Genomic DNA, 27,205 nt, shown 5'->3' on the forward strand with positions numbered 1-27,205 from the left:
TGGTTCTGTGTACTTAACATTTACCTCCCCCATACCCTCTATGCTCAGGTGTGCTTCTACTGGCTGGTCCAGGCTCCTCAGCCCCCCTGTGACAGCAGCAGGCAAGTATGTGGTTGGGAGGATGTGATTTGGAAAGTGTGTTTCCAATAGGAACATGCCTAAAAACATTGTATGTATTTATTAAACTTTATTTTTTATAGATCCAGTGTTATATATTTTAATTATTCTAGATATGACTCCAAAATGTCAATGTATGTTGTACAGCAATAATGTTGTTTTACCATTTTTAAAATTAAAAATAGAGCTTTGTACTACCGGGGTTATCTAATCTTTATTTAAACAGCATTTTTAAGAGAAAATGTGTTCTGAGTTGGTTGTTTGGAATTTACAAGTAAATTTCTATAGTAAAATTTTCACTGGCAAATTTTTGACCGGGGGCAGGTCTAGGGAGAAATTTAAAGGATTTTAGAAAAAAGTTAGAAACAGTATTTTTTTAAAGTTAGTAACCACTTGTATTCTTATCATCATCTTCCAAAAGCATTTAGTATAACATCCAGGACTGGCAAGGAGGTGGGGCAACAGTACTCCATGCATTGCTTCTGACATGTGCTTCATTACCATCTTTGGGGAAAGGAGGTTGCTGCTGAAGTCACACCTACCGTGACCCCAAATTTCAGCATCTTCCCTACAGGTAGAATTCAAGATATTTATTGTGGCATTGTTTATGATAGCAAAGTACTAGAAACAACCTGAATGACTAGGGGATAGTTGAATAAATTTAGATACTTCTGTACCTTGAAGTGTTAAGGAACTAGTAAAAAATATGAGTTAGATGTCTAATTATTGACCCATAACATTTGACCGATGTATTATTATTATTAAAAAAATTTTTATTTATTTATTTATTTGGCTGTGCTGGGTCTTAGTTGCAGCACACGCGATCTTCGTTGCGGCGTGCGAGCCCTTTAGTTGCAGCATGCAGGATCTTAGTCGCGGCATGTGGGATCTAGTTCCCTAACCAGGGATTGAACCTGGGCCCCCTTCACTGGGAGCATGGAGTCTTAACCACTGGACCACCAGGGAAGTCCCCCGATGTATTATTAAGAAAAATTAAAAGGCAAAGGACTAATGTGTATGGCATTTTTATAAAAAAAAAGGAAAAAGAAAAAATTTTATACTGAAACATAGGGAGAGAGATGAAGGTTAGAAACCGAACTGTTAATAGTGGTTAACTCCAGGGGGTAAGATTTCTTTTTTTCAATCTCGGTATTTGACATTTTAAAAAAGTAGCTATTACTTCTGTAATAAATATAAATACCGCCACAAATAAAGTAGAACGTTTAAAAGAAGAAAATTATTAAATATTTGCGTCTATGTGATGAAACAGTGCTGGTTTTTGAGAATAGCTTCCTCCATGTGAATCAGACAGGTATAATTTATAAGCAACATTGTGGGTATTAAGTGACATTGGCTTAATAGACCATCTGGCACTTTCATGAACAATTTACAGACTTATGGTTTGTGTGGTCCTTATGGCTGAGGTGGTTCATTATGACCTCAGCTATCATTCTTAGCATCTGATTTGATCAGACACTTGCAGGCAAGGTCCAGTGGGGAGAGAAGTTGCTGACTCAAATAGTCAGGCAGATGGAACCATGGTCTCTAAGGAGTGCTGTCCTTAGCCACAGTTCTGTTTGTTTTCTTATATGGCTTCATTTTTTACTCATTTATTTAACAAATTATCTGAAAATGTATTGAGTGCCCATGACATACACAAAGATGAAAAAAAATGGTGTTGCTTTTTGTTTTAGGAGATCTCAGTCTGTTGGGGAAAACCAGCAAGATGAATTATGGAACAATTACAATGCTGTACATGCAGTTTGAATAAAGTATCCAATGAGTGACTTTCTTACACCCTTTACCTGGTGAGGCCAGCATGCCCTGTATTTCTTAGCTTCTTTCATAAGGTTTTATTTCTCTGACAAGTAGGAATACAGAAATTACAGGAGAGCCCTGTTATAGTACAACATTTTCTTTTTCTGTGGATTGGAATATAACATAACCCCAGGGTTAGAAGGGAATACCTAATACTAAGAGATGATATGGATATACAGCAGGGAGACTGAGGAAAATGAATTGCATATTTGTTTATAGGATCATCACATAAGGGAATATTGAATAGTTTTGACAAGTTGGGAAACTATAGCAAGTATTTTTTAAGTCTTTTAAATATTTCTAGTGCTTATCATGGTACTTGGCATATTGTAAATGCTTAATAATTATTTCGTTTTTTAACTGAATGAATGAATTTCTTTTGAGGGTTTGGGCTTTAAGATTTTCTGAATTCAGTTTCTTAATAAAGCTAAATAGAATTACTCTGTCTTAAGGTTCATTAATACTTTCTTTTCAGTTTCTAATTTGCTATTAATGCTCTCCAGTATATTTTTCATCTCTAGAAGGTCAGTTTGGGTTTTTTTCACTTATTTTGTGTCTTCTGTGTCTCTCCTTAATATGCTTATGCTTTTCTCTATCTTTTTGGACACGTGGAGTATATTAATAATAGCTGTTTTAATATCCCGGTCTACTGCTTCTACTTTTTGTGTGATTTTCTGGGTCTGTTCCTTTGATTACTGTTTTTCCACATTATGGTCACATTTTCCAGCTTCATTGCATGTCTGGTAATTTTTTGTGTAGATGCCAGACATTGTTAATTTTACTTAGTTGGGTGCTGAATTTTTTTAATCTTCTTTTAAGTGTTTTTGAGTTTTATTTGTGATACAGTTAAGTATTCAGAATAGACTGACCCTTTTAAGGTTTGCTTTTTAAGCTTTGTTAGGCAGGACCAGATCAGCTTTAGCCTAGGGCTCGTTTTCCCCACGACTGAGGCAACACCCTTTTGCATTCTGCCTGCTCTTTTCTGGTGGTTCTTCACCTGGCTCTGGTAGTTTCCTTACACATGTGTACACACCTCAGGTAAATGCAACCCCTTGTGTATCTCCAGACTTGGCCTTTGTGCAGCTCTTTCCTGTTCTCTGCACTGAAATTTCTGATGGTCTTGACCTCCTCAGGTGAGCTGTCTCCTCCTCTGAGGGAGACCACCTTCTCCCTCCCTGACCCCAGTCCCCCCAACGCCTGCACTGTAGCCTGGAAACTCACTCCACGCAGTTTGCTTGGGGGTGTGATAAAGGCTCACCTTGTTTGTTTCCCTTTTCTCAGAAATCACTGTTGGCTGTTCTGTCTATTGTGTAATGTCCAAAAACTGTGGTTCCATAAATTTTGTCTCTCTTTTTAGAGACAAATATAGTTGTGTCAAGTGGGAGAATGAATCCAGTTCGTATTCCTCCATCATGCCCAGAGGTGGAAGGTCCTCCTTTTCTCTGTTTTTATTTTTTAAAAATTTATTTATTTTATTTATTTGTTTTTGACTGCATTGGGTCTTCATTGCTGCGTGCAGGCTTTCTCTAGTTGTGGCAAGTGGGGGCTACTCTTCATTGCAGTGCATGGCTTCTCATTGTGGTGGCTTCTCTTGTTGCAGAGTACGGGCTCTAGGTGCAAGGGCTTCAGTAGTTGTGGCACACGGGCTCAGCAGTTGTGGCGCATGGGCTTAGTTGCTCCGTAGCATGTGGAATCTTCCTGGACCAGGGCTCAAACCCATGTCCCCTGCATTGGCAGGTGGATTCTTAACCACTGCGCCACCAGGAAGCCCTCCTTTCCTCTTTAAAGAAGGCTCGTGTGCATATAACTTGTGCATAAATTTTCTTTTGTTACAACTAGATGGATTATAGAAATGTAGACTTAAAACCCTCAAAGTCCTGCATATACAGTTCATCTACATGTTTATTACGTTCTTTCTGTTTGGTGGGTGCTCTGGACTCGGCTGGTGAAAGTTCGGGAAGGAAAAAGCATGGTCCCAGTTCATGTGTTGCCTTCGTGTTAGTATGACCCTGAGATGAGAACATCATTGTACAGCCGGAGAATGAAGACATGACACATAGATTTCAGTATTTTCACATTAACATTAATGTTTCTATTTATGTGATATTTAAACTTGAGTCAGTTTAATAAAAGGATGTTACCATAGTCGGGTGGGGAGGAGGGAAGGATTCTTTTTTTAGCGACAGCACATTTACTCTGAAAAATAGAGCAGAATCATAGAGCTGAGATTGCATCATTTAGCGTTTGCATTTTATGAGAAGAATTGGGCTCAGAGATATTAAGCTCTTTGAACTAGTTAGAACTAGAGTTAGAACTGGAGCCCAGGAATTCTAATTTGTAGCATTTCCCACTTAATCATGCTGTCTTTGTACTTTGAAGCACACAGATGCATGTGCTGCTCTCTTCTTCCTGGGCCCAACCACGTAGTGTGAGTCTTAGGGCCCAGCAGCCTGTTTTCTTGCAGGCTTTGTTATGTGCTGTGTAAATTCTGCCGTACTTTTGGCTTGAATTGGAATATTTAGTTGGTCCTTCTGAACACATTATTCTGTATTGCATTAGGTCCTAACAGAGACAGGCACTGAGCAGTTGGGAGACAGTTGAGTGCTTGACCATTATTTTGAAAGTTTATATTTGTGTTTCAGCCGGAGTGACTGTGGGCCCGTTTGATATTGACTTGACTTGCGAAGTAATGTCAGAAGGTCAAAACAATTTTCAGAGTTGTATTGATTGTATCTGATGACAGTTTGGCACTTGACTTTTACATCCTTAAGGTGGCCTTCATATTGAACCATGGCAAATTAGTCCTGTTATTTTTAAAGAATACTGACTCCGTCTGGCTTTGGCAGTGCAGAAAATGCAAGGCTGGCATAGTTATACACAAGGGTACGTGGTTCTTTGGGGACACAGTTTTGAAAAGGAACCTGAACTTGGCAGTCAAGTTTGTATACACATTACCATGTAGGGACAAGGAGACTAGAGATAACTAACATTTTGATGTGCCACCCTTTCTTTTTTTCCTGTGAAAAGGAAAGAAATTAAAGATGATTTATTATAATAAATCTGTAATAACAGGCAGTAGTGTGCTGGTAAATTCTTGACAACCGATTCTTCCAGGATAAAGTCTTGATTTATAGCATTTGTGCTTTTCCATGGTGTAAGTATTTTCACCATGATTGATTTCAGGGTACCAGCTTGACATCACTGAATGCAGAGTTGGAAAGAGAGGTATAGTATCTCACCATGACCTGGTGCTTCCACCATGCAGGTGCCATAGATGTAAATAGTAAAATGTAGTGACATCATTAGTAAGTAACAAGTTGTGAATATTTATTATCTTGGTTTTTAATGTAACTTGTTTAATTGTAGCTTTAGGTAATTTAATTTTTTAATGATGGCTGTGGTTAACAATTGGCTAACAAAATTCTGGAAATTCAGCAGTTCACTCAAGCTAGCCTACTGCTGAAAATAGGTAACATTTATTGAGCCCATACTATCTGCCAGGCATAGTCTAAGTGTTGTGCATGAATTATGTCATCTTCTGATTAACCCTATGAAGTAGGTGCTTAGATAATTTCCATTATACAGTTGATAAAGTTGAGGCACACAGAAGCGTAGTAATTGCCCAGGTCACAGTTTGGGAGTAGCTGAGCTGGGGTTCAGAACCAGGCCACCTGTTCCTAGAGCCTGTCCTCTTAACCGTCTTGCAGTACTGCCTCTTGAGGTTAAAGATATTCTTGAACATGAGGCCGTCGTAGCTATGATAAATTTTAAGTAAAACTACTCATTCTTCAGAGTTATTTTATGACTTGTTTCAATAATTGTTTAGATTTGATTTGAATTTTCATTTATGATAAAGTGTTACTGTCTTTAATATATGAAGTGTTTATGTAAATCAGCAAGAAAAGCAGCACTCTCTCCAGTAGAAAAACAGCCCAGTGATTTCAATAGTCAATTCACGAGAACTGGCCATGGCCTGTGGGCAGTGAAAGCAGGGACAGTGTCCATTCTCCTCACTGTGATGTCAGTCCCAGCCTTGCAGAGTGCCTGACCCAGATCAGGGCTCCATAAAGACCATTTCATTCCTGTTAATTTTTTACATGTCTTAATGAAGCATATATAAAGATTTCTTGACCTTTTCCTTATATAAGGCTGTTTTCTAATGTTGCCTTAATTAAAGAAAGGAAAATTTTCAGGAAAGTGTTTCTTACTGTATTGTTAGAGACATTTTATTATTAAAAAACCCTAAGTTCAAACAAGGATGAGGAGGCCTAATCAGTTTTTTTCTTAATTATAATTAAGAATCAATATATGCTGTTTTATGTAATTTCAGTATGTAAAATTGATATTCCTAAATTTGAGACCTAGTGGAATTATGAGAAATTGCTATGAAATTTCTAGAGCCTTTAGGTTACAGGTAGTGAAGTTTTAATGCATCGAGCTGCTTATCTACAAACCTTTTTGAGGAATGCACAATACACCCTGGACCGTTCAGAGACTGATGTTTCACAGTGTGTCTTTTCTCAGCTTTCCATCTCTTCCTTCTCTCTGGAAGATGTAATTTTGGCCACCTCTGAGCTCACAGGGACTTCTGAAGGATGTTGTGAATTACCTCGAGATATGGTGAAACATATCAGAATAATGTTTTTGGTGCTGACAGCTGAATTTTGGAGATTAGGAATTAGAGCTTTTTGAGTTGGTTTGAAAGAAGCGTTTTGGTGATGTTAATAGACTTGTCATCTCTTGGTGTGGGCAATCAGGGACTTCCAGTAGTATTTCCTTCTGAAGATGGAAAAGGCAGTAAGGGGAAGAAGAAGGAAAAGGGACAACGTTGATTGAATGATGGTGACCCGGGGTCAGATCCAGCCCAAGTGTGTACATGCATTACGATTAAAGTGAAAGCTGTCTTTTTCAGCACCCAGGGGAGATGGCATGGAGTGGGTTCCTTTAGAAAGTATACAATTTACTGAAAGGTAATCATATTCTCTCTGTTGGGGCTTACATATCAGAGCACTTGAAACTCTTGGGGTCTGGACCCTTCTCTGTATTCCAGAAACCTCCCAAATAAGGTTGGTCAGATTATCAAGTTCTTTTGTTTTTAGCTGAAGTTATATTCATTTATTCTGAGTTCTTTGTTGATGAACGTATCTGATTGAGTATGCAATATGTCTAATTGAAAAGAAAAATTATTACTTATTAAGTGTAATTCATTTGGGAGGTGATGAAGGATGGAACACAGATAGAGTAAAAGGGGTGTTAAATCCTGCAGAGGTTAATGGCTGTTCTCCTTTGGTCTGTCCTAGTCCCTCCTCCTGCCATAGACCAGCCCATCACAGGTAAAAACACTGTGCTTTACTCCGGTACCTGTTTCCTTTGCTGAGTCCTCAGGAGGCAGGAACCTTTCCTTCCTACCCTTACTTTTCCTCCCTCCTGCCCTTCCTTTCATGATAGATAGCACTGGTTCTGTTAAAAAACAAAAAGGGCAATTTGCTCCAGAAGTAACTGGTGTTAGTTTCCTACTGCTGCTGTAACAAATTACCATCAACTTAGCGGCTTATATAACACACATTTATTATCAAGCAGCCTTGGCGGTCAGCAGTCCAAAGTGGGTCTTGTTAAAATCTAGGTGTCAGCAGAGCTGTCTCTTCTGAGTGTTGGAGGGGAGAATCTGTTTCCTTGCCTTTTCTGGCTTCTAGAAGCTGCCCTCATTCCTTGGCTCATGGCCAAACCACTTCCACCTCAGTGTCTTTGTCACATCTTCCCTCCCTCTGTGAGGACCTCTGGGATGACGCTGGGTCCTCCCAGGTAATTGGAGGCTGGTCTCCCTGTCTCATGACCTTTAGCTTAATGACATTTGCAAATTCTCTTTTCCATGGATGGTAATGTATTTACAGGTTCTGCAGATTAGGGTGTGGATATCTTAGTTTTCTGCCTGCCACAGAAATTTTTAGAACTTTCTGATAAAATACCAGATAGCACAACTTCTTCTATATTAGTTGATCATAATGGAGACGAGAGGTGGTGTCCACTAACCTTTAGAAAAATCATCATGATTTCTTTTAACACATAAATATGATTTAATAAATAAAAGTATGACAGGGGCTTCCCTAGTGACGCAGTGGTTAAGAATCTGCCTGCCAATGCAGGGGACATGGGTTCGAGCCCTGGTCCCGGAAGATCCCACATGCCGCGGAGCAACTAAGCCCGTGCACCACAACTACTGAGCCTGCGCTCTAGAGCCTGCGAGCTACAACTGCTGAGCCCACGCACCACAACTACTGAAGCCCGCTCGCCCAGAGCCCGTGCTCCGCAACAAGAGAAGCCCCCGCTCGCCGCAACTAGAGAAAGCCCACACGCAGCAACAAAAACCCAATGCAGCCACAAATAAATAAATAAATAAATAAATTTTAAAAAATTTAATAATGTTTGACAAATTTGGCTAATTTGCATTGTGCTGTTTTGAGTTAAAATGGGGGAAAATATTCAAAGGAAATATGGAGTTTGGAAATATTGGTATTTGGAGTTTAGTGATAAAATACTAAGGCTATTGAAAAAAAAATGAAACATCTGTCCTACAGTATCGCATCAGAAGTCTTATTCTCACAAATTGCTTTTCAAATATCCAAATATGTATATATTAAGAACATCTTTCATCTTCATCTGAAAAGGAAAATAAACCGTTTCTTCTTCTACTTAGAATATATTTCTGGAAATACGACATTTGAAATTAAGGGAGACATAGACTAACAGATGGGGAACTTCGAGGCTTGTCGAGTGTTTCCTGCTCACCGACCTGTGCGAGCCCTCACACGGGTGGGGGACTCCTTTGGCCCTTTATTTTATAGGTGAGACTCGTTGATAAACTGCCAGGAGGCCAGCGAGCAACCAGCGTGGTTGTTACTAGAGGCTGTTGCCACACGTCGATGTGCAGGCCTGTCATGATGCTTGTGGGACACAGATGAGGGCTGTCACACGTGACCCAGCTCTTGGGGACTCTGCCAGCTCACTGTGCTCGCCCTGTGTAACGTGGAGGCGAGGCAGCCTCCTCTCCTCGTGAAGCAGGGTGTGTCTAAGGGGCTATAGAGACGCGGGCCTCACTGTCCTCCTGCAGGAGTAGTGAGCTTCTTTCCGCATTCATTTGGCTTTATGGGATGCTAAAAAATACCAGGTAAGCTGTTTCCCAGGGTTCATAAATTTCCGTCCGTTCATTAACACCTCATTCCCTGTGATTCTGTTAGAGAACTGAATTCATTAAAAGGTGATAAAAAACTGGAGCGAAGTCAGCAGGCAGTTTTACGGAGAAAGGAGTGGACCTGTGACATGGATGAGACCTTTCAGGGTGTTAATTTCTCTCCCCTAAAGTTACCCCTGTGATCAAAACTCAGGGATGCCCTGTACAGACATTTTATTATTGGAACCATAAATTCTCATGGAAAGCAGAGGAAGAAAGAAAAATGAAGTAAACTACTCAGTCCTCATTTTGTTCAGGGTTGGGGCAGGAGGCCTTAACCTTCGGTGATTTTACTACCCAGCACCTAAATCACATGGAGGAATCATTGTGTCCTGAATGTCTGTATCTGTTTAGATGCTAGCAAATATTTGTTAATAGGTTAAAATACATTTTATATAATGACTTTGCAGTGCTTTTTATTTTAATATAATTGATACTATTATTTGAGTCATTGACTAAAATATTTTTTTAATTTATTTTTTATTAGTTTTTGGATTTAATTTTTATTTTACATTGGGGTAAAGTTGATTTACAATGTTGTGCTAGTTTCAGGTGTACAGCAGAGTGCTTCAGGTATACGTATACATATATCCATTATATCCATTCTTTTTCAGATTCTTTTCCCATATAGGTTATTACAGAGTATTGAGTAGAGTTCCCTAAAGAGTGGGAAATCGGATGTTTACCGTATTTTATAGTTTACTTTCAGGGTTCGCTGTTCCAGTTCAACCTCATTTGCACTCCCCTTGTCCTCAGCAGCGGCCTCAAGCCCTCCAGTTAGGAGAGGTGGAGGTGCCTGGTGTGGGGCTTCAGGGGATCTGCCATTCCTCTTTGTGGGGATCGTCTTTAAAGGGCATGTGCACAGACCTGTCACCCAGTTCTAAAAGTGGAACACTCCCACTGTGCTGTCAGAATTGCCTGAATCGGTCACACTCCTTCTTGGAAAGATGTGGCAAACGCATGTCAGCTGTAGACGGTGCTTCATTGATTTGGCCAGTCAAGACGTCATATACTAAAGCTGTCTTGTCCTGTAGCAATAGGATGGGTACAAATGCCCACAGTTTTAAATTTGAATTTTTATACCTTGTTTCGATGGTAAGTATGGATAAAATAAAAATACGACTTACTACATAGCACATTATAGAGGGCTGGGTGCGCTGATCCTATATATGGATTGTTTTCTGTTCCTAGTCTTGTTCCCTCCCCACCTTTCCTCCCTAGGCTGACATTTCTGTAAAAGATACGACTTGCCAGGCACTGTTCTAGATGCTTTACACATGTTATTTTGCACAACGGCCCCACCAGGTAAGTTTCATCCTTCCCATTTTTCACATGAGGAAATGGGCATGCAGAGAGGGTGAGGGACCGGCCCAGCATCCCCCAAGGTCACACGGGGATGTAGCGAGTGGCAGAGTGGTGATTCCTGCCCTCGTATCTCCCCCCTACACTGCTGTCTGTACCGCAGTCCCACTTCTGTTTTATAATGTCTTGCTGTAATTTTGTAAGTAACTTCAAATCATTTTTGGAACATGGTGGGGGTACCAGTAAACAAATAGATGAAACCCTGCAACGTATATGTTGCCCCTATTTTTGTTCAGTAATATTTTGATTGAGCAACTCAGCTTCTTAAGATAGCATGAGACTCTCTCACTTTGTCACAGCTTACACTACCAAACGTAAAATAGATAGCTAGTGGGAAGCAGCTGCATAGCACAGGGAGATCAGCTCAGTGCTTTGTGACCACCTAGAGGGGTGGGATAGGGAGGGTGGGAGGGAGGGAGACACAAGAGGGAAGAGATATGGGAACATATGTATATGTATAACTGATTCACTTTGTTATAAAGCAGAAACTAACACACCATCGTAAAGCAATTATACTCCAATAAAGATGTTAAAAAAAAAAAAAAAAGCATGAGATACCTTGACCAAAATATACCTCTAGAATCAGTCTTGGAGTCCTCCTAGATTCTGGCTGATATCAGATTGGTTTCCCGTTGTTCAGGGTTTGCTTTGGGTAGTTGTGTTGTGTGGTCAGTTAGGGTTTCTTTCTTACAGAACACAGCCGTGAGTGTTGTTGACAAGTGCTGTTGTGAGCGGGGCTGAAGGGGAAGCGGCAGTAAAGTGTTTCTCTGGTCCGTCATGGACTGAATAGGTCAGATCCTGCTTGGAAGGACTGTCAGTGGCAGGTGCCGCTTCTGTCACCAGGATGTTCTCTACTCATTTTTAATGCAGTGACAGCCCCAAATAGAAGCATTCTGTCATTCTCTCAATCTGTCCATTTGTGGAAGGATTTTGATCAAAGAGTGCTTTTTGCTTCTTGTTTATTTAGTGAGACACAGCGTCATATTTCGCATAGAAATACCCTGTGTAACAGTAAAAATAAAATTTAAAGTGAAATAGCTCATTTTCTTTGCTCATTTTTCACAGACATGAATTTTATACTTCAACAATGAAGTCATGTAGAAGCACATTTTCCCTATATCCACTTATATTTACATAATAAATGTAATAATAAATCATAACAAGTAATTTAGTTTGTATGTTGATATCATCACAATTATATTCATGTTCTTAATTATCTTCTCTTTGGGAACCAGCTTGAGTTAGTGATACAGAAAGCATGTTGAGACTCAACAATTTTAAAAAACGAGTAATGAAAGATAGTGATTTCATTTATGTTATTTGAGAAGATTGGCTGTTGGGGGATAAAAGAGCTGGAATATTTTTAGTGTTTGTAGTTTGTTTAGGCAAATACATATTTAAGTAGCATAAGAATTAAATATATTCAAATAGGATTTAAAAATATTTGCTTCATAAGTGAACAGCTCAAATGAAGCGAGTATAGTTGCATCAAGAGATGTTTAAATGTATGTTATTCTGAGGTTTGAAGATACTCAGACCATGTTGTAACTGTTTCTATTCAGTGTTTCACAGAAGAATTTGAGGTCTTTGATGATGTCCCACATTTAAAACAATAGTCAACTTTATTTAGCATAAATGGTTTAGAAGATTAGGAGTTATTTTTTTGGCAAATAGATTTTGGTTTAGATTTGCCCTTTGAAAAATTTTGCCCCTTATCAGCCTTATATCAGGACTTTTTCTCCTTTTGTGGAATATAGTTTATATTTTTGGGTTACATTTTCTTCTGTTTTTAGACTTTTTTTCTGAAAAAAATTTTAGACTTAGTAAATTCTCATCTTAATTAGAATTAGTTATGATCTTTTTCAAAGCAGGTAAAAACATTTGAGTTTCTTTTACTTATTTTTTATTATTTTATATTTAATTGAAGTATAGTTGATTTACAGTATTATATGAGGAATTTATTTGTAAAAGTGTAATTTTAGTTTCAAATAAGCAATTAAAAAGAAAAGCTTAATTTAAAATTAAGTAACTGACTCACAGATGTAGAGAACAGATTTGTGGTTGCCAAGGGGAAGGGGGGTTGGGATGGATGGATTGGGAGTTTGGGATTAGTAGATGCAAGCTATTATATATAGAATGGATAAATAACAAGGTCCTACTGTATAGCACGGGGAACTATATTTAATGTCCTGTGATAAACCATAATGGAAAAGAATATAAAAAAGAATATCTATATCTATATCTATATCTATATCTATCTATATATATATCTGAGTCACGTTGCTGTACAGCAGAAGTTAACACAACATTGTGAATCAACTATATTTCAGTTAAAAAAATAAATAAAATTAAGTAACTGTTTAAAAGATATGCCTCCCACATTGTATATCTGCTGAGGACTTTTGTTAGACTTGTATCCATTACCATAATCATTAAGAAGTGCTGTATTTGTTGTTTTCTTACCAAGGAGCTTGTCTTCCTAATCACATTATCTATAAGAGAAGTAAGTGCTTTTGCCTGTTTGCAACACAACCTTGAACTTGATGTATCAGATTCTGACAATGAAGGCGCCCTCTGACAGGTCACTGAGTTTACCTGGTAAAGGGGAGAATGAAGTTGACAGTTTCATTACCAGCTTGTAGACTTACCCCGCCTTTTTTCTTTAAAGAACATTCAGTATCTAATTAACAGATGGGTTTGTTTCCAAGTTTCTTGTTAAATTCACTTTCTGGACCTCTGCACGGTTCCTTATTGCTGTTTAGGAAACCAGGGCAGCCTGTTGATGGCGCTACAGCCTCCTGTGTTTCTATGGGAGAAGCAGACCCTTAGTTCCATTCTTAGTCAGACACCTGGATGCATGGCCCTGCCTTGCAGCCCAGCCAGCCGGCCTGGTCCTTCTGGAGCAGGTGGAGAAGGGCTGGCTTCTCTCTGACCCCTCCCCATGTCTACCACCTGAGATGCCCCCCCCCGGGGCCCAGTGCTTCTTGCCTCCTTGGGGCTGGGAATGTGTCCCCCACCCCACCTTCCCCCTGGCAGCTGCAGGGGAGGCAGGGCTTCCTGCTGGGGAGGGTCCCTTGTAAATTGGAGGTTGTCCAGCCGGACGAGGGCTGCCCCTTACTCTGTTTAATTAGACACACCATGTAGCAGGAGGAATAAACCACGTGGAGTCAGCCCTTGTTGGTTGCTGTTTGTATATTTTCCAAAATATACAAACAGCTCATACAACTCAACAACAAAAAAACAAACAACCCAATTGAAAAACGGGCAGAAGACCTAAATAGACATTTCACCAAAGAAGAAACACAAATGGCCAATAGGCATCAACATTGCTAATTATTAGAGAAATGCAGATCATAACTACAGTGAGGTATCACCTTAACACCAGTCAGAATGGCCATCATTAAAAAGTCTACAAACAACAAATGCTGGAGAGGGTGTGAAGAAAAGGGAACCCTCTTACACTGTTAGTGGGAATATAAATTGGTGCACCCTCTATGGAAAACAGTATGGAGGTTTCTCAAAAAACTAAAAATAGAGCTACCGTACAATCCAGCAATCTCACTCATGAGCATATATTCAGACAAAACTATAATTCAAAAAGATACATGCACCCTATGTTCATAGCAGCACTATTCACCATAGCCAAAACTTGGAAACAACCTAAATGTCCATCGACAGAGGAATGAATAAAGAAGATGTGGTATATATATATACAATGGAATATTACTCAGCTATAAAAAAGAATGAAAAAAAAAACCCATAAAGGGGACTTCTCTGGTGGTGCAGTGGTTAAGACTCTGCGCTTCCACTGCAGGGGGCATGGGTTCTATCCCTGGTCAGGGAATTAAGATCCTGCATGGCTTGTGGTGCAGCCAAAAAACAAACCAACCAACAAAAAAACCCCGAAATAATGCCATTTGCAGCAACATGGATGCAACTAGAGATTATCATACTAAGTGCAGTAAGTCAGAAAGAGAAAGACAAATACCATATGATACCACTTATACATGGAATCTAATGAACTTATCTACGAAACAGAAACAGGGACATGGAGAACAGACTTGTGGTTGCCAAGGAGGGGGTGGCTGGGGGAAAGAGTGGAGTTTGGGATTACTAGATGCAAATTATTATATAGAAAATGGATAAGCAACAAGGTCCTAACATATAGCACAGGGAACTATATTCAGTATCCTATGATAAACCATAATGGCAAAGAATATAAAAAAAAGAATATGTATAACTGAATCACTTTGCTGTACAGCAGAAGTTAATACAACGTTGTAAATCAACTATACTTCAGTTAAAAAAAAACAACCAAAAACCCACTTGGAGTCAGGATACCTGGAATTATCCAGTTGCTTCTCTTTCCCTGCTGTGAGACCTTGGACACATCATTTAACTTTTTTTTTTTGGTGGTCGTAGTTAGTGTGTCTGGTGAGTAGATCGTATTAGGTTACCTCTAATGTTCCTTCCTGCTTTAACATTGCAGTGATCACATAGTTCAGAAGGGGATTTACAGATGATTCGGTTCTTAAAAGTTAGGACAACAGGATTTTTTTAACATAGAATACACAAACTTTTACCCATCATTGAACAAGAAACTCCTTAGAATTAGGATGTTTAGGATGGAGTATATAATGAATAACTAACATTATAATCTCAGTGTATTACTAATGAAATGCCATGATGTCTGGTGGGGCTGATCTCATATTGTACAGAAATATTGATATTAATATATCAATAATATCTAAAATATGCTCTTTTAGCTGTTTACTGAAAGTACAGGTTGTCATTCTTTTATTTTCTGTAACCTAACATATTAAGTGCTCCTGGGAGGCAAACATGTAAGAAAGTGAAGTAATATTTATCTATAAACATGTTTAAAATTCCTAAAAGTTTGCAAAATTTAAGTGGTTCATGGAATTTATGTGAAAGTGAAGCAGAAAAAAGATTTTTAAAAGTTAGACTCTTGTGATTGAAAAACTATTTAAAATATGATCTCTTTCCTGGTGTTCCTTAATTCAAGGTGGTAAACATCACTGACGCTTTATGTTGGCAGAGGACGAGTTATCCGTGGAACATTCACTGTGATTTTACCAGCTGTCCATGTGGAAGGTGGGAGGTTAAACTAAATGTTTGCTGACGTCCACCAACAATCAATTTGTATTTAAATCATTTGCATTTTTTCCTTTCAAGTGGAGCTGTGAGGGATGGTATACTGGAGGCTGTAGTTAGTTGGGTTTCTAATGTTTTACTGCATAGTACATTAATTATAAGGTGGCAATGTTTAAAAATTTAATTTATGCTACCACCCAGATGGCTAGGCTGGGAAACAGGGTTGTTTAATGTAGTCCTGAAAGGTTTGTATACCCCTTTTCAGACAGCACCCTGACTCTGGAGAAGATGCTAGAACCCTCTAGAAGTTAGCTTCGCTCAGGAGAGGCAGTGCAGGGCTGTGCCCTGGGGCCACCCCATTCCGTGCATGCTTGTGACTGGGGAGACTGCCTTGAAAGGGAGAGATGGAAGGAATTTGGGGTGGGGTGGTGTCCTGGAGCCTGGAGGGAGGGCAGAAAACAGGAGAGCAAAACATGGGGGCAAAAGAGGGATTCGTGTCTCCCAAGAGAGGGATTTGGGAGGAGTGACCAACAGTGGATAGAGGTGGTCATCACACCATTCTGCGTCCCAGCTGTTGCTTTGGCCCCCAGATGGCCTTGTAGGGCGGTGGGTGTTGGAGAGGGCCATGCAGCACCAAGGGACCCACATCACACAGTCTGGCATCTGCCGCCGTGTTGGGCCTCATGTAACACATTTGCCAACCAACCATTATTCAGAAATTATTGAGATCTTCATCACTGACTAATAACCACAGACTACTAGCAGGTGGTAGAAAATGTCGTCCAGTGTCTATTATTAGATTGTGCTTCATCTGCTAATTATAGAAATATCAGTGGTTCATTGTTTTTAATCTCTCAATTAAAGCTGACTAAGGTAGACTGTTTCTTACTGGTTATGGGAAATCATTTTAATATATAATTTGAATAGCAGTTAGTAAATAGAATGATATTTCAGGCTAAGTAGCCACATCTGTAGTTTTCTTTATTAAAAAATGTTGGTTAGACTCAATTGCATATAATTTCATTATTTAATTTAGGAAATATCACAAAATATTATCCTTTATTTCTTTATAATTATGGAAAGCGTATTTTAAGGGTTTTTTCCTCCACTGTCTTGGATTTTGTTAATTTGTGATTATGGTTTTTTTTGTTTTCATCTCAAACCATTTCTCTTTGTCCTTTTTTTTTATAAATTTATTTATTTATTTTATTTTATTTATTTTTGGCTGCATTGGGTCTTCGTCGCCATGAGTGGGCTTTTTCTAGTTGCAGCGAGCGGGGGCCACTCTTCATTGCTGTCTTTGTCCTTTTTGTTCCCAGACTTGCTGGAGCATTTAGTAGCAAGTGTTAATTCTTCCAGCAGACCTAAGCAAACTTTTTGTATCTTTGGAAAAAAAAAAAAAAATCAGTGTGGGAAAGTTCAGTTGATTTCTTAAACAAAGTACAGATTTTCAAAAGTACTGTTTCTTATACTTAAAAAATAGATAGAGGGAGAGAAACTTTACTAGGTTTGGGTGGGTGGCCTAGGAGTCATTGGGCTGTTACTCGGATGAAGGCATCATAGCCCAGGGTCTAGGTTTAGTTTTGTGGGAGTAGAAACTGAGTCTTATTAATGCTCCCCGCCCAGGGAGAATGACTTTTTCTGGGTGAATGAACTCTCAGGACACGGATGTATAAACCAGAATGTCAGTTTATTAATACACAGTGAAAATAATGCAGCTGTCAGGTGGATTGGACTTTCGTGCTGGATTCTCCCCATCAGAAAAGCTATAGAGGAGCCGTGCTGTATATGGAAGTGGGAATTACATAGATCATTTTGAAGAGCAAAATTTTTTATTTTGATGACGTCCAGTTAATCAGTGTTTTCTTTTGTGGTTCATCGTTTGATGTCATATTTAAGAAGTCTTTGCCTAACCCAAGATCATAAAGATTCTCACCCATATTTTCTTCTAAAAGTTTTATAATTTTGTCTCTTCAATTTAGGACTATGGTCCATTTTGAATTAATTTTTAAAAAATTTATTTTATTGAAGTATAGTTGATTTACAATCTTGTGTTAATTTCTGCTGTACAGCAAAGTGATTCAGTCATACATATATACACATTCTTTTCATTTTGAATTAATTTTTGTATATGGTGCTGGGTACATATGCTAGTTGTTCCAGCACCATTTGTTGAAACGACTATCTTTCCTCCACTGGGTGACGCTGGCACCTTTGTTGAGGATGTATTGACCACGGATGGTTGGGTCTTTCTGGTCTGTTCTTTTCCAGTGATCCGTGTGCCTAATTTTATGCCATTCCCACACCATTTCGATGATTCTAGGTTTAAGTGTTGAAATTAGGTAGCACAAGTCGTACGATTTTGTTCTTTTACAAAATTGTTTTGGCTTTTCTATTCCTTTGTATTTCCATATACATTTTTTGATCAGCGTGTTCATTTCCATAAAGAAGTTTGCTGTGATTTTGATTGTGATTGTATTGAGTCTCTAGGTCACTTGGGGAAAATTGAATGTTACCAGTGTGAGCCTCCTGATCCATGAACGCAGTATTCATTTAGATCTCCTTTAATTTCTCTCAGCAGTCTTTACAGGTATAGTATTTTAACGGGTAGCAGAGCATAGACTGTGAAGTGTTCAGATCATGGCTCTGCAGTGACCATGTGATGACCTTGGGCAAGTGACTGAGCTCCTGTGAGCCTTGGTTTCCTCATCTGTGAAATAGGGATAGTGCCTCGTGGTTTCGTGGAAGGGCTAGATGAAGTAATGTACGTAAAGGGCAGAGTCCAGTGCGCAGTAAAAGTTAGTTGTCACCATCGCAGTCCCTGCTGTCCTTAATACCCAGGCTGTCCTTGCTCAACCCCCAGCCGGTTTGGGGCAGCTGCTCAGGCCCCCTTCCTGGTTGCATGGCTGGTGACCACTGCACCTGCCTGCTCTTCGGGCTCTCTGTGGGCTTTCTGACCTTCTCCAGTGGGTCCTGTGGCATCTCTTTCTTTGTACTGTGTTCATACCATTGATTAGACTTCAGTTTTCCTTCGCGTTCAGTCCAGTGTTTTCCCGATTTTCCAGTCTTGGTCTCTGCTTTTGCTTGGAAGATTTTGTCCTAAGTGTTCTTCTGTCCACAGTGTGCAATGAACCCTCCTATCATGTGTTTGTTGGATGAGTTTCGCTTGTGGAGTCTGGGGGCTGCCTTACTCCCCATCACCTGAGCCTCCATTTGAATGTTTTGTAGATTGCATAATAATTTACGTTGTTTAGGATAGCATATTTTAAATGTTTATGCCGGATATGTATTTGTAAATTTTGCCTCATTTATGGGAAAGTGGGGAAAAGCAGGATGAGATTTTTATGTATTTTTCTTCTAAAATGTTTTAAAGACGTGAATGCTGTCGTGGAAAATAATTTGATGTTGTCTCAATCAGCTTGTAGTTTTCATGTTCCAGTTGTCCGGATCCAGGAAGCCCACTGTTTGGGAGTTAGACCCTGCCCTCTTACCCCATCCCCTGGGGGTTTGCTGGTGGCACTGTCCCTCCCAGGGACGATGCCAGGGCAAGGGTCATGTCTGCCTGTGTGCACATACTCAGGAAGAGTGTTCTGCATTCAGCACTAGATATTCTACTCTTTTTTGAATCGTCAGTTATTATTATGTTTATTCAGTATTGATTTTATTTATTTATTTATTTAACTGAACTATAGTTGATTTACAATGTCGGGTTAGTTTTAGGCATACAGCAAAGTGATTCAGTTATACACACACTTATGTATATATGTGTGTGTGTGTGTATGTGTGTGTATTCCTTTTCAGATTCTTTTTCATCATAGGTTATTATAAGATATTGAATATAGTTTCCTGTGCCATACAGTAGGTCCTTGTTCTTTATCTATTTTATATATAGTATTGTGTATATGTTAATCCCAACCTCCTAATTTATCCCTCCCCCCCTTCCCCTTTGGTAACCATAAGTCTGTTCTCTATGTCTCTGAGTCTGTTTCCGTTTTGTAAATAAGTTCATTTGTATCGTATTTTCTGATTCCACATATAAATGATATCATATACTTGTCTTTCTCTGTCTGACTTTTCAGTATTGATTTTAGAACAAAATATGCCGCTCCCTAACCATGTAATTCTGGGCGAGGCATGTGTCTCATCTGTGCTTGCTTCCTTATTTCTAAATGGGGATAAATGGGAACTCGTACGCATCTATTTTGAGGATTACATTGAGTGAAACTCTCAGAACAGTGCTGGACCACGGCAGATTCTCAGTAAATGTTGGCAGCCTATTTTATTCCAGTTCTTTGAAGAGGGACATCCTATATTTGCTTTGTTCAGTAAAAATCATTTAGCCAAATTGATGGTTTCACTAATTGTTTCATTGTTTAACCATTCTGCTTACATAGGAAACGCTGAGGGTTTTTTCCATTTAAAATGTGAATGTCCTTGTTTTTACCTATGAGCTCCTGTAGTAGCTCAGAGATAGTCTTTTAACTCCATGGTGCTATTATTTTTCAAATACTAGGTCATGTCAAGTTCAGTTTTATTTTTTAAAATAACATGGAAATTTAACATTCAAATATTGAACCTGATTTTCCAAAGATCCTGTGTTTCACCTTGTTTCTACATAAACTCACCGAGTCACGAGGAAAAGTATTCGATTTGCTCACAGCCACAAAGGGAATCACAACTCTTGGCTCCTCGTTTGTTTCTCCTGTCCCAGATGATTCAGTTTCCTTAGAAACTGCATGATACACATGATTTATGAATCGTGGATCAAGTTAGCTTAAGAACTCTCTCAATTATTTGGAACTTGTTTTAAAGACTTCAAAAATAATCTGAGTGATTTTAATGAATAAGTGCTCACTTATGAGTACGTATACATTTACTTAAAGAATTAAAATTAAAATATAAAATGAAAAAATATGGAAATGATCTTTATTAATCAAAACCCTCCACATTTTGTACTCCAGAAGGAAATTTGATGAAAAGTAATTCGAATTGACAGGGGTTGATATTTCTACGTTTTTGCACAGTGAATTCAAAATCGGGTAAGCAATTTCAGCTTGAAATGATAGATATGGCTTACTTAGTCTTACAACCACCCAGACATGATGACAAAAGGTTCATTCAGGACCATGGTGCTTGAAAGAAAGTGAACAATGTAAAATACTGCTGGGAAAAATATTCCACAAAGAAAAAGTAAAAAGGGGAATATAGATCATTAAGGTAGAAACCAAAATTCAATTTTCATATGCAGAAATACAGTAGCAAAATTTGCTGATTCTACTTTTATGAATTGGTCATGGGGAAAAAGTGTTCTTACTTGTAAGGCATTACTGATTATTATTATCACCAGATTAAAAGACTTGCTCTAAGAAGATCTGTGGAGGATCAGAGTTTGGTTTAATACAGGTACGTCCATCTCCCCTGTGAACATGTATGTAATGGACCTACTTCCGTGTGGTCATTAGGGTCCCGCCTCTTTTGTGATATGGTCCTGGAGAAATGAACTATGGCAATAGAATTTCAGGTAAATCTATGTCTTACCTTTGCAAACTTTAATTGTCGAAAGAGACTGAGATATATTTATTTAAAAGCCCCAGGAAATGGAGAAGTTTTTAGAATAAGCAGTATAATATTTCATGTTTCTTCTTCTCTTTAAACTAGTATATCAGTGAAACTTCAGTAGTTCCAAAACATTGGTCTCTGTGTTACTAGGGTCGTAACTACCTTAAAGCTGTGTTAATTTTTTTTTTCTTTTTACATTAAAAAAATCTTCTTTAATGACACCTTTTCTCAGAACTGGATTTCAAAGTCATTGCCATAACTTGTTCAAGATCAGAAATTGTCTAAATCCTGCAGATTAAATCCTCCGGATTACAGATGATCTGTCTGATTACCATCCGTTCAATCCTTAAGGTCAAAGCTAGTTGTAGTTAGAGCCCCTGGCCTGTTTTGGTACTTAAGTTTTCAGTGTATATACATGAGTGTAGCCTGTATCTTGATAGCTGGTTTCACGAATGAAACCTGTAGTTTAAATGATACGTTGAAATTCCTGCGGTAAAGAAGACGACTAAATTGTAATAATTTGGAAGACTGACTTTGGTCACGTGTTCAGAGAGTCAGTGAGATGGGGTCTTGGCCTTTGACCTCTGTTCTTTGTGTTTATGTGATGGGAAAACTGTCTCCCTTTCCAGCGCCCTGATTCCCACTTTAGGAAAGTGGGTTACAAAGAAATTGTACCTGTGCTGCCAGACTCCCCATGAACCACACAAATCCCTGTGTATTGCATCCTGGGGAATTGTCTTGAATCTTTAACAGAGGAGGGTGATGTCTTGGAATACTCTAAAGGTCTGGGTCTCCACACTGTTAGTCAGTCTTTGATCTCTTGCTCTGTTAGGATGGGTGTCAACTTGCTGGCCAATTTGGCCTGCTTGTAAGATTCGTATCAGGGGATGGAACAGCATTTCCTCCTAGCTTTCTCATTGAAAAGGGTCCTGTCTCTGGCAGTCAGGGAAACGTTTGGTCGATGTTCGAGAATTTTATCAAAAGAAAATAGCATGGGTGAACTTCCATAGAAGATGCTTATACTCAGAGTATTTAATTTAAGACGATCCTGTAAATTCTTCCCTATTATATTTTGCAGTCTCTTGAACAAATAGAAGATGCTTGTACTCAGATTATTTGATCCTATAAATTCTTTCCTATTATCTTTTTCAGTCTCCTGAACACTTAAGAGACTGAAGGTGTATTTAAGCAATAGTGTCACTATTATAGAGATTAAGGAGGGGAAAGTAAAAAACAGTTCCTCTGGAAAATAAAGGAAGGTATCAACTAAAATTGTAGCATACATTTTAAAAAGTATTTCCAAAGGAATAGGCTAGTTTCAAACAGTTAATGTCATTACCCATGTTCTAGAGTTAATGGTAGATAGGCTATAGTGTTAGAAGAGTACCAGAGTTTTATAATCTTAGCTCTGCCAGTTTACCTCTCTAAATTTACTTTCCTCACCTGAAAAATATGGTCCATAACCACTTACAGGATTTTTGTGAGAAGGAAATGGGATGATATAATACATAGCAAACACCCCAAATGGCCACTATTATTGCATAGATTTTCACGTCTGCTACAATAGAGTATTTTGGATCATTTGTCAGTATTGTACTTATACTGTGTGATATTTCTATGTTCTGGGCCTTCTTAAGTATAATGATTTGCTTCTTTTCAAATTGAATTTTGACCTTTTCAAAAGTCTGGAATTCACAGAAGACAAGGAATTTTCCAGCACTTCATGAATGGTGATGTTGATATTGGATTGGCTGGGAGCCAGGTGGCAAACACCATTGAAAAGTAGACATAAGTTTTTCCCTTTACAAGAGGCTGCATGGTGCCCCTTGCCTGCCCTTGCCCATGGATATCAATGGGTGTTATGTGTGTAGAGCAAGGGAAAGGTCTTGCTGCTAAACGTAGGGCCATGTACTCTATGAGATAAATTAGTATGTTCCCATGAGCTCATGTTTGTCCTAAAAGGTGTCTTTGTCTTGAGGTCCTTAGAGTCTAGCTAGTAGTAAAGAATCAATATTTGGTATGATTTTCAGTGGTTAAATGTTACTAGGATATACTGAGTTTGTCAAAAAACTAGTGGTATTAAAGCCCAAACAAAAATATTTATTAAAATTTTACATGTTAACACTTTGTTAAAGTGACCTTTGCTAAGAAGTTAATTCTTGTTACCAAATTTGAAAGATTGGTTTAATTAACACAACACTGCAAATCAACTATACTTCAGTAAAATGTAAAAAAATAAAAATTAAAGATTGAATTAAATCTTTTCCCCAAGAGTTTTAAGATAAGTGTAATTGAACCCATAAAGTTAAGAAAAAATTTTCTCATTGTCCATGGAATCAGAAAATGTAATTCTAATTATTTATAGAATTCTAAAATTTAAATATGTTCTCATTGTCATTTAATTCATGTCATAATTCATTCTACTTATAATGCTCAGTTTTCAAACCCATTTTCCAACTATTCCTTAAATATGAAAGATAAGTAGATTGATGAAAAAACAATCAAGAAGTAGAAATGGGAAAAAAAAAAGGAGAAATGGGAATGGATATTAAGAAATTAGAAATCAGCTTTAGTTTCTCCCTTAAGATTTATTATGTGACATGTATTAGCAAGATTAGAGCGTTTGGTAAGTTTTACATTGTTGTTTCTCTAGACTGATGATAACTTTTTTCCCTAGAGTTTCTCAAAAATTTCATTATATACAAGTCCTTTATGAACATGTCAAGAGTCTTTGATATCTCCATGTTATTATAAAAATGTGCATGATCTAGGGAAAAAGGAGGGTTTTAGTTCTTTTCTGAACATTTTATAAGATATTTCTTTTTTTTATATAAATTTATTTATTTATTTTTGGCTTCTTTCGGTCTTTGTTGCTGCGTGCGGGCTTTCTCTAGTTGCAGCGAGCAGGGGCTACTCTTCATTGTGGTGCGTGGGCTTCTCACTGTGGTGGCTTCTCATTGCGGAGCACAGGCTGTAGGCGCGCGGGCTTCAGTAGTTGTGGCATGCAGGCTCAGTAGTTGTGGTGCATGGGCTCAGGTGCTCCGTGGCATGTGGGATCTTCCGGAGCAGGGCTCGAACCTGTGTGCCCTGAATAGGCAGGTGGATTCTTAACCACTGCACCACCAGGGAAGTCCCAAAAGAAGATATTTCTGATCCTTGTCTAGCTTGTGAATAATATATATTAAGCAAATACGTACTTCGGGTAGGGAAAACAGTTTATAGGGCTCTTCATATCATTATCTTATTAGACATTCTCAAATAATGTTATTTGCTCATTTTACAGCAAAGGACTCAGAGAGGTTAAAATGATTTGTTTTGGTTTAACAGTTGGCATTGCTTAAACAAGTTTCTCCTGAGTGTAAGTGAAAAACAGCCCTTGAGACTGGGAAGGTGTGTAAATGCATCGTTAAGTGCAGCATTGTACTCTGGATGGGTTCCTGGAACAAAAAGAGGACATTAATGGGAAAAGTACTGAAATCCAAATAAAGTCTGGAGTTTCGTTTTTTAAAAAAAGTATAAGGAGTTAAAAAACTGGGGGTGGGGAAACACAAGGCAAAAAGTGTGAAGGCAACTGAAGAGATGAAAATATCACATGTGTGCAAGTAGATACAAGACATGTTTACTGTACTGTTGCTTTTAATAGGGAAACTTTGGAAATAACCTAAGTGCCTGTCAACATTATAATGAATAAATAGAGGGTCGTGTAATTGGGCAGTGAGTGCTACATATCAGTTAGGAAAATGAGCTAGAATTGTGTCAACAGAGGTAACTCTAAACTTAATGTAAGTAAATAAAGTTACCAAAACAAGCCTTCTTTCTGAATATTTTTAATACACTTTCTTTATGCTATATGTACATCATTACAAAATCCAACAGTACAGAGCATTTATAATGAAAATGAATAGTTTCAGCTCCATTTCTTCCCTTTTTCTTTCCCTAAAAGCCATTTGGAATCATGTCTTGGTTTTTCTGGTGGTTCCTTCCAGGTCTCTAAATAGGATGTTTATAAAGCTATTTTAACAACTATACTAACTGTAGACATTTTCTGTTAATTCCTGTTATGATAGATGAAGAATTACCCTGCTTATAGAATGTTTTTTTGTAATTTAGGGTATTTTTAAATTTAATTTTTATTTTTTTAACATCTTTATTGGAGTATAATTGCTTTGCAATGGTGTGTTAGTTTCTGCTGTATAACAAAGTGAATCAGCTATACATATACACATATCCCCATATCTCCTCCCTCTTGTGTCTCCCTCCCACCCTCCCTATCCCACCCCTCTAGGTGGTCACAAAGCACTGAGCTGATCTCCCTGTGCTATGTGGCTGCTTCCCACTAGCTATCTATTTTACATTGGTAGTGTATATATGTCCATGCCACTCTCTCACTTCGTCCCAGCTTACCCTTCCCCCTCCCTGTGTCCTCAAGTCCATTCTCTATGTCTACGTCTTTATTCCTGGCCTGCCCCTAGGTTCATCAGAACCACTTTTTTTGTTTAGATGCCATATGTATGTGTTAGCATACGGTATTTGTTTTTCTCTGTCTGACTTACTTCACTCTGTATCACAGTCTCTATGTCCATCCACGTCACTACAAGTAACTCAATTTCGTTTCTTTTTATGGCTGAGTAATGTTCCATTGTATATATGTGCCACATTTTCTTTATCCATTCATCTGTCGGTGGACACTTAGGTTGCTTCCATGTCCTGGCTATTGTAAATAGAGCTGCAGTGAACATTGTGGTACATGACTCTTTGAATTATGGTTTTCTCAGTGTATATGCCCAGTAGTGGGATTGCTGGGTCGTATGGTAGTTCTATTTTTAGTTTTTTAAGGAACCTCCATCCTGTTCTCCATAGTGGCTGTGTCAATTTACATTCCCACCAACAGAGCAAGAGGGTTCTCTTTTCTCCACACCCTCTCCAGCATTTATTGTTTGTAGATTTTTTTTTAATGATGGCCATTCTGACTGGTGTGAGGTGATACCTCATTGTAGTTTTGATTTACATTTCTCTAATGATTAGTGATGTTGAGCATTCTTTCATGTGTTTGTTGGCAATCTGTAAATCTTCTTTGGAGAAATGTCTATTTAGGTCTTCTGCCCATTTTTGGATTGGGTTGTTTGTTTTTTGATATTGAGCTGCATGAGCTGCTTATAAATTTTGGAGATTAATCCTTTGTCAGTTGCTTCATTTGCAAATATTTTCTCCCATTCTGAGGGTTGTCTTTTCGACTTGTTTATGGTTTCCTTTGCTGTGCAAAAGCTTTTAAGTTTCATTAGGTCCCATTTGTTTAGTTTTGTTTTTATTTCCATTTCTCTAGGAGGTGGGTCAAAAAGGATCTTGCTGTGATTTATGTCATAGAGTGGTCTGCCTATGTTTTCCTCTGAAGAGTTTTATAGCGTCTGGCCTTACATTTAGATCTTTAATCCATTTTGAGTTTATTTTTGTGTATGGTGTTAGGGAGTGTTCTAATTTCATTCTTTTACATGTAGCTGTCCAGTTTTCCCAGCACCACTTATTGAAGAGGCTGTCTTTTCTCCACTGTATATTCTTGCCTCCCTTATCAAAAATAAGGTGACCATATGTGTGTGGGTTTATCTCTGGGCTTTCTATCCTGTTCCATTGATCTATTTTTCTGTTTTTGTGCCAGTACCATAGTGTCTTGATTACTGTAGCTTTGTAGTATAGTCTGAAGTCCGGGAGCCTGATTCCTCCAGCTTCGTTTTTCTTTCTCAAGATTGCTTCAGCTATTCGGGGCTTTTGTGTTTCCTACACATTGTGAAATTTTTTGTTCTAGTTCTCTGAAAAATGCCATTGGTAGTTTGATAGGGATTGCATTGAATCTGTAGATTGCTTTGGGTAGTATAGTCATTTTCACAATGTTGCTTCTTCCAGTCCAAGAACATGGTGTATCTCTCCATCTGTTTGTATCATCTTTCATTTCTTTCATCAGTGTCTTATAGTTTTCTGCATACAGGTCTTTCGTCTCCTCAGGTAGGTTTA

At 38.4% G+C, this 27,205-nt stretch overlaps 1 protein-coding gene and 1 long non-coding RNA gene across 17 annotated transcripts in view; both read left to right on the forward strand.

Annotated features, from left to right (window-relative positions):
* Window positions 1-25,701, forward strand: part of LOC309608004 — a 36,482-nt gene extending 10,781 nt beyond the window's left edge. The window contains exons 2-3 of the long non-coding RNA XR_014232609.1: window positions 49-101; window positions 1,812-25,701. This is a non-coding gene — a long non-coding RNA (uncharacterized lncRNA). The remainder of the gene's footprint in view (window positions 1-48; window positions 102-1,811) is intronic.
* DST (dystonin) overlaps window positions 1-27,205 on the forward strand; it is a 502,757-nt gene that overhangs the window by 129,358 nt on the left and 346,194 nt on the right. The gene's annotated exons all lie outside the window — the stretch shown is intronic.

This window comes from Balaenoptera borealis (assembly GCF_965194805.1).
Source record: "Balaenoptera borealis genome assembly, chromosome: 12".
NCBI classification, from domain to species: domain Eukaryota; kingdom Metazoa; phylum Chordata; class Mammalia; order Artiodactyla; family Balaenopteridae; genus Balaenoptera; species Balaenoptera borealis.